The sequence below is a fragment of the Cucurbita moschata genome, unplaced genomic scaffold (assembly GCF_002738365.1).
Source record: "Cucurbita moschata cultivar Rifu unplaced genomic scaffold, Cmos_1.0 Cmo_Scf00057, whole genome shotgun sequence".
In the NCBI taxonomy this organism is placed as follows: Eukaryota; Viridiplantae; Streptophyta; class Magnoliopsida; order Cucurbitales; family Cucurbitaceae; genus Cucurbita; species Cucurbita moschata.
In genome coordinates this window covers 856867-864147 of record NW_019268573.1, presented here as the reverse complement: position 1 = coordinate 864147, position 7281 = coordinate 856867, and positions in this window count along the sequence as shown.

The window sequence follows — 7281 nt, the reverse complement described above, 5'->3', positions numbered from 1 at the left end:
AAAACTCTCATTCCACAATTATGAACTTATCAGAAAACTATTTTTAAGATCGGATGAGTATTAAAAATATTAAGTAAGATACTTCTGTGGGATCGGTATGGCAACCCTAGAGGGGGGGTGAAATGGATTTTAACTATAGAAGTGTTTAAACGTGATTAATTTTTCTAATGATGAAACTTGTAACGACCCGAAATTTTCTACTTAATTTAAGGTCGCTACTGTATACATACCATAAACATTGAATGCGGAAGACTTCATTTAAATTCCATAAAACATACCTTTATCTTAAAACACAGCCATGGACTTACGTGTTTCGAAAACATCTTTAAAACGACACAACAAAAGACTCGAAATAAAATAAATAAACGATTAAGTTTAAAACATCCTATTCTATCCTAAGTCTAAAAAAATAAATGCCACTATCCTATGCATGTGCCATGATCTCGAGTTGCGATGCCGTCGTCAGCCGTACAGGAATGTCTTGCCTTAACCTAAAAAATGTAGTAGCACATGGCTTGAGTATTTAAAGAAATACTCAATAAGTGACTCCACTATTGGGGTTAAATGCAACAATCACATGCAATGAAATGATGGGACCTATCTTTCGTTTCGTTTCGTTTCGTTTCATTTCATTTCATGTCGTTTCGTTTCGTTTCGTTTTCCCTACGGCGTAATCCTAACAGGTAATCGTGGACGTGTACCATATACTCTACACGCAGCCCATACGTGCGAGTATGGGCTCATATGGAAGCCATCGAAGAAAATATATCATTCTTCGAATGGTTTGAAGAAAATATTTTGCAGGTATGCACCTTGACTGTAACGACCCTAAATTTCCACATACTCAGAGTCGCTACTAACATCTCATGCTCATCTATAATGCGGAAAATATAACTCTTACATGAACATAATTGATAACGAAAATTTCAAAAAAACGTTTAAAACAACTTCTTCTCTTTAAACACAGCCATGGTCTTACGTGTTTAAATATGAAATACTGAAATTTAGAGAAAACAAAAACAAATANATTCACAAAGCTGGAGCATTGGTGAGGCCAAATGACACCCCCAACGAACTTGTAGCGATCATACCTTGTCTTGAATGCTGTCTTTGGTACGTCTTTTTCTTTACTCTTTATTTAATGGTAACCTAATCTCAGATCTATCTTAGAAAATATCGTTGCCTCTCTGAGTTGATCGAATAAGTCTTCTATTCTAGGCAGANAGAGAAAACAAAAACAAATACAAAATAATTTAAAACAATTAAATGCAAAACAACCTATTCTAACTTAAGACTAGAAATTTAAATATGAGTCTACCCTATGCACGTGCCACAGTCTCTGCTCGCGATGCGCCCTCCTCCGTACAAGTGCGCCTTGCCTTTACCTGAAAAATGATGTGGCACACGGCCTGAGTATTNTTCTTTTGAACAAACACTGGCGCAACTCAGGGGATTATGCTAGGTCGAATGAACCCTTTTTCCCGTTAGTCTTGTAATTGCGCCTTGAGTTCTTTCAACTCTGCTAGCGCCATGCGATAGGTGCTTTAGAAATAGGCTCAGTTCTCGGCTCGAGTTCGATGATTAAGTCGACCACTCGAGAAGGGGGTATTCCAGGTAAGTCATCCGGATACACATTTGGGAACTCATTTACGATGGACACGTTTTCTAGGGCCTTTTCTTTTCCTCTTACGTCTACGACACATACTAATATAGTCCAACCACATTGTTGGACTAATCTCTTTGCTTTCATCATCGAGACTACCTTTGGGGGTAGCCCCGGTATTTNAACCCCATAGTGTCATGCGCCTCATGAACACCCTCATCTGTGTGCATTCGCACCTATGCGCATTCGCGCTCATCATATGGTGCGCGTCCGCACTCATCATCTCTAGGGGAAGTAGCCCTATGCTTATGAACATAAAATATGCATGAGGTCCCTCTAAATCCATCATAATGTCTCTTCTGACACAACCCTCTAGTCTCATCTCTTTGTTACTCTAGGTAACACATACTCGTGGATATTTATATTAATATCATTTTCACGCTCTTAGGGTTATGTCCTATGTCGATCTAACGACATGATGCAATATGACACTCATTATCATATAGCATGCTCAATATGGAAACATCATCATATTAAGGTAAACGTCACGCAATCATCATACTCATCATATTGCCACAAAGTGCATCAAACATATCAAGTACGACATTCATCAATATATATATATACTGAGCACATCATCAGGTATCATAACCCACACATCATCATAACTCATACATCATACATCATCATAAGTCATATACCGCATCGTACGACATAGTTCATACATCATCATAACTCATACAATTTTTAGCCTATCCTATAGTAAGGCCACTTACCTGGTTGGCCTTAGCCGAAGAATTCCCTAATTTATTTACGTAAGCTCCCGTTTCTCGAGAACTACACCAAATGTTGCCAAGGTTTGCTTCCTATCGCATCGTTCGTCACATTTTAGTATTTCACATTTTAATTAATAATCCAACTAACCGTGTGAAAAACTGCTCTAAACGGTCTCAATAAAAATCGAATTCCATGTTTTCATTGTTTCTAAATTATATAGGATAATAAAACTTAAAACTTAAATTAATAATATGTCAATATTATTAATATTTCAAGTGGCTTGGATAATTCAACATTTAATGTTATATCCTATAGATACAAATACAACAATTTCTCATATCTTCTTCTATCACTTATTTCTCTCCTATGTCATATTTTAATTCTATTTACGGTACTTACCATTTTTTTCAAACAGTTCTAACTTTCTTTTCTTTCCTAAAATCCTCTCTCTGTTGTTTTTTTTTTCTTCTTTCTTTTAACTCTAATTCTGTTTAGCCTTTTAATTTTGTCATTGCCATATGAATGGTACTTGCCATCTTCAAACTGTTCTAACTTTCTTTTCTTTCCTAAAATCCTCTCTCTTTGTTTTTTTTTTTTCTTGTTTCTCTCTACTCTAATTCTGTTTAGCCTTTCAATTCTACTTCCATATCTAATTATTTTAAGCCATTTAAATTTAATTCTTTTAATTAGTTTCATTATTTTAGGCAGTTTATTACACTGGGTTTAATTCTACTCACCAGACTTCCTTTAACTTTACTGTTTCCAAATCTAATCTCCTTTCTTTCCTGTGAAAATCTCTTTTGATTATGTTTTCCAAATTTGGTATTTTTTATTTTTATTTGATCTGTCTTCCAATCTTTCTCTCTTTTCTTCTCTGTCTCATATTTTAATTCTATTGCTAGATTTTATTTTCTTTGAATATGTATCCAGATCTTTCTTTTCCCTATCTTTCTCTCCTCCTTATCTATCTATTCTTTTTTTTTTATCAATTTTCATGGACCCTCGCTACGACATATAATTTCTAATTCAGATCATTGCAACAGATAATTTCTAAATTTCTAACTCAGATCTAAATAATTGCTAATATCCTTCGCAGAAAGAAAGAGAAAAATAAATAAAAAAAAAAGGTAAATCTGACTACTAACCTTTTGAAATGACATCTCTGTCTACCATCTCTCCATTATCTGTCTTCCTTCTGGTTTCCTCCAGAAAAATATTTTCTTTCTATTTTTGTTTTTTTTGCTGAGTTATTGATACTGAGGGAGATATTGTAGGGGATGGACGGAGAGATTAAAGGAGGTGGTCAGTTTTTTTTTCTTTTTCTTTATTTTGTTATTTTTATTTTAACACACACACATATATATATATAACTAAACCCAACGGGGCGTTACATTATCTACCCCTAAAAAGAACTTTCGTCCTCGAAAGTCTCCAACTCGTATACTAACTCAGGGAATTTTTCTTTTATTTCGTCCTTACACTCCTACGTGGCCTCTTCAGTGTGGTGATTTCGTCACAACACCTTAATGAATGCAATGTTTCTGTAGCATAACGGTTTTACTTCTCTTGCTAAGATTCTTATTGGTTTTTCCTAATAACTCAGATCTTCATTGAGTTGGAGTGGTTCATAGTCTATTACATAGATAGGGTTCGTAATGTACTTCCTCAGAATCGACACATGAAATGCATCGTGTACTCCTAAGTGGGCTATAGGTAGGGCTAACTTATACGCTACTGGACCAACTCGCTCTAGGATCTCGAATGGTCCAATGAATTTAAGACTTAACTTGCCCGTACGTCCGAACCTCAAGACACCTTAATTAGGTGCCACCTTGAGGAGTACTAGGCCCCTTGTCTCGAACTCTAAGCTTCTTCGCCTTACATCGGCGTAGCTTTTCTGTCGACTTTTAGCGATACGCATCCTCACTCGATTTTTCTGAACAGCCTCGTTGGTGAGTCGAACAAGCTCGGGTCCTACTAACTCTCTTTCGCCTACTTCGTCCCAACACAGTGGGGACCTACACCGTTTCCCATACAAGGCCTCAAACGGTGTCATACCAATAGTGGCTTGGAAGTTGTTATTATACGAGAATTCCATGAGGTGGAGTATGGAATCCCAACTTCCCCTAAAGTCTAGTACTCAAGCGCATAACATGCCCTCTAGAATTTGGTTTAAACACTTCGTTTGTCCATCTGTTTGGGGGGTGGAAGGCGGTAATAAAATCGAGGCGGGTACCCAATGCTTTTTGAAGTCCGCGCCAAAACGCTAACGTAAAGCGTGAATCCCGATCCAACACTATAGACACTAGGACTCCATGTAGTCTTACTATTTCTTTCACATACAGTTGTGCCCATTTGTCAACTGTATATGTAGCTTTCCCAAGTAGGAAGTGTGCCGATTTGGTCAACCTATCGACAACTACCCAGATCACTGTATATGCTTTGTGCGTTTTGGGTAATCCTACTATGAAATTCATTGCTATGTTTTCCCACTTCCACTCTGGTATGCTTAGGGGCTACAACAACCCCACTGCCCTTTTGTTTAGGAACTTTCACTTGTTGACAAACTAAGCACTCGCTCACAAACTCGGCCATGTCCCTATTCATGCTCTTCTATCATAAATGTTGTTTAAAATCTTGGTACATTTTTGTACCTCCTGGGTGCATGGCAAATGACGAGTTGTGAGCTTCCGTTAGTATCTCCTTCCTTAACTTCTCTGGGACACATAGGCCTCCCTGATACAATAGTCCTTCATCTTAGGTCTTCGAGAATCCATTTACTAGGCTCTCAGCTAGCTGGCTTAAGACTTTCTGTAGGTTTGGATTCTCTCGTTCGGAGGTCACCATTCTTTACCAAAGTGTAGGTTGCACTGTAAGTCGGGCCAGTTGTGCTATTACTCTCTCGGTCGCTACAACTATGTTGGCTCCCTCGAATTTTCTTTGTACCCTTACTTCCCTCGTAATGAGGGCCGAAGAGTGAGCCACCTTTCTACTCAAAGCGTCTACGACCACATTTGCTTTTCTAGGGTGATACTGGATATCTACATCGTAGTCCTTCACCAATTCTAACCACCTTCTCTGTCTCATATTTGACTCTTTCTGGGTGAAGAAATATTTAAAATCTTGTGGTCGGTTAAACTTTGAATTTTTCTCTCCATACAGATAGTGTCACCAAATTTCAGCGTGAACACTACAGCGGCCAACTCCAGGTCGTTGGTAGGGTAATTATCTTCGTATTATTTTAGTTGACGGGACGCGTATGCAACAACTTTAACGTGTTGCATTAACACACATCCTAGTCCATTCTTTAAAGACGTCACTATAGATTACGTACTCTTCTGAGATTTCGGGTACTGTGAGTACCGAGACGGTTACCAATCTCTCTTTTAGGTTTTGGAAGCTTGCCTCACAAGCGTCATTTCATATAAATGGTACCCCTTTTCTCGTTAGCTGTGTCAAAGGCGAGGCTATTCTAGCGAAGTGCTACACGAACCTTCGATAGTATCTCGCTAGTCCCAAGAAACTCTGTACTGGTGTTACCGAAGTTGGGCGTTCCTACTTTGTGACCGCTTTAATCTTAGTAGGATCTATGGATACTCCATCCTTTGTCGCCACGTATCCTAGGAAAAAAACTTATCATAACCAAAATTCACACTATGAGAACTTGGCATACAACTTGTTCTTTCTTAGGGTGGCTAGGACATTTTAGAGGTGTTCCTGGTGTACCAAGTTTGTTTTTTAGTATACTAGGATGTCATCAATGAGCACGATCACAAAAGTGTCTAGACAGTCCTTGAACACTCGATTCATTAACTCCATTCACAAAGCTGGAGCATTGGTGAGGCCAAATGACACCCCCAACGAACTTGTAGCGATCATACCTTGTCTTGAATGCTGTCTTTGGTACGTCTTTTTCTTTACTCTTTATTTAATGGTAACCTAATCTCAGATCTATCTTAGAAAATATCGTTGCCTCTCTGAGTTGATCGAATAAGTCTTCTATTCTAGGCAGAGGATATTTGTTCTTTATGGTTCTCTTATTTAACTCTCTGTAATCGATGCACAAATGCATCGATCCATCTTTCTTTTGAACAAACACTGGCGCAACTCAGGGGATTATGCTAGGTCGAATGAACCCTTTTTCCCGTTAGTCTTGTAATTGCGCCTTGAGTTCTTTCAACTCTGCTAGCGCCATGCGATAGGTGCTTTAGAAATAGGCTCAGTTCTCGGCTCGAGTTCGATGATTAAGTCGACCACTCGAGAAGGGGGTATTCCAGGTAAGTCATCCGGATACACATTTGGGAACTCATTTACGATGGACACGTTTTCTAGGGCCTTTTCTTTTCCTCTTACGTCTACGGCACATGCTAATATAGTCCAACCACATTGTTGGACTAATCTCTTTGCTTTCATCATCGAGACTACCTTTGGGGGTAGCCCCGGTATTTGTGCCTTTAAATTTAAAGCTAGGTCCCACCGATGGTGAGAATATCACCTTTTTTTTTTTTGCGACATTCTATAATAGCATGGTTTGCAACTAGTCAATCCATGCCTAGTAGTACGTTGAAGTCGGTCATCTTTACTACTATTAGGACTACGCTTAAAGTTTGGTCAGCTACTATTGCTTGATCATTTTTTACTCTATCCTTAGTTACTACGTCTACTCTCTCAGGGCTGCTTTCCGACCATACATACAATAAGGGTTCTAATTCAAACCCTATCTCTGATCCCTCTCGAGGTGGGCTCTCTTCAGCCTCATCTCGTTCTCTATCTCTTATAAGAGGTCGTCCCCTTCCTCGTCTTACTCTTTCGCATGGTCTAGGCAGCATGGTTCTAGAAACCAAGATAGCATCTCTTAAGTCTAAGGCTCATTACCTATGAAATTATGCTATGCATCACAT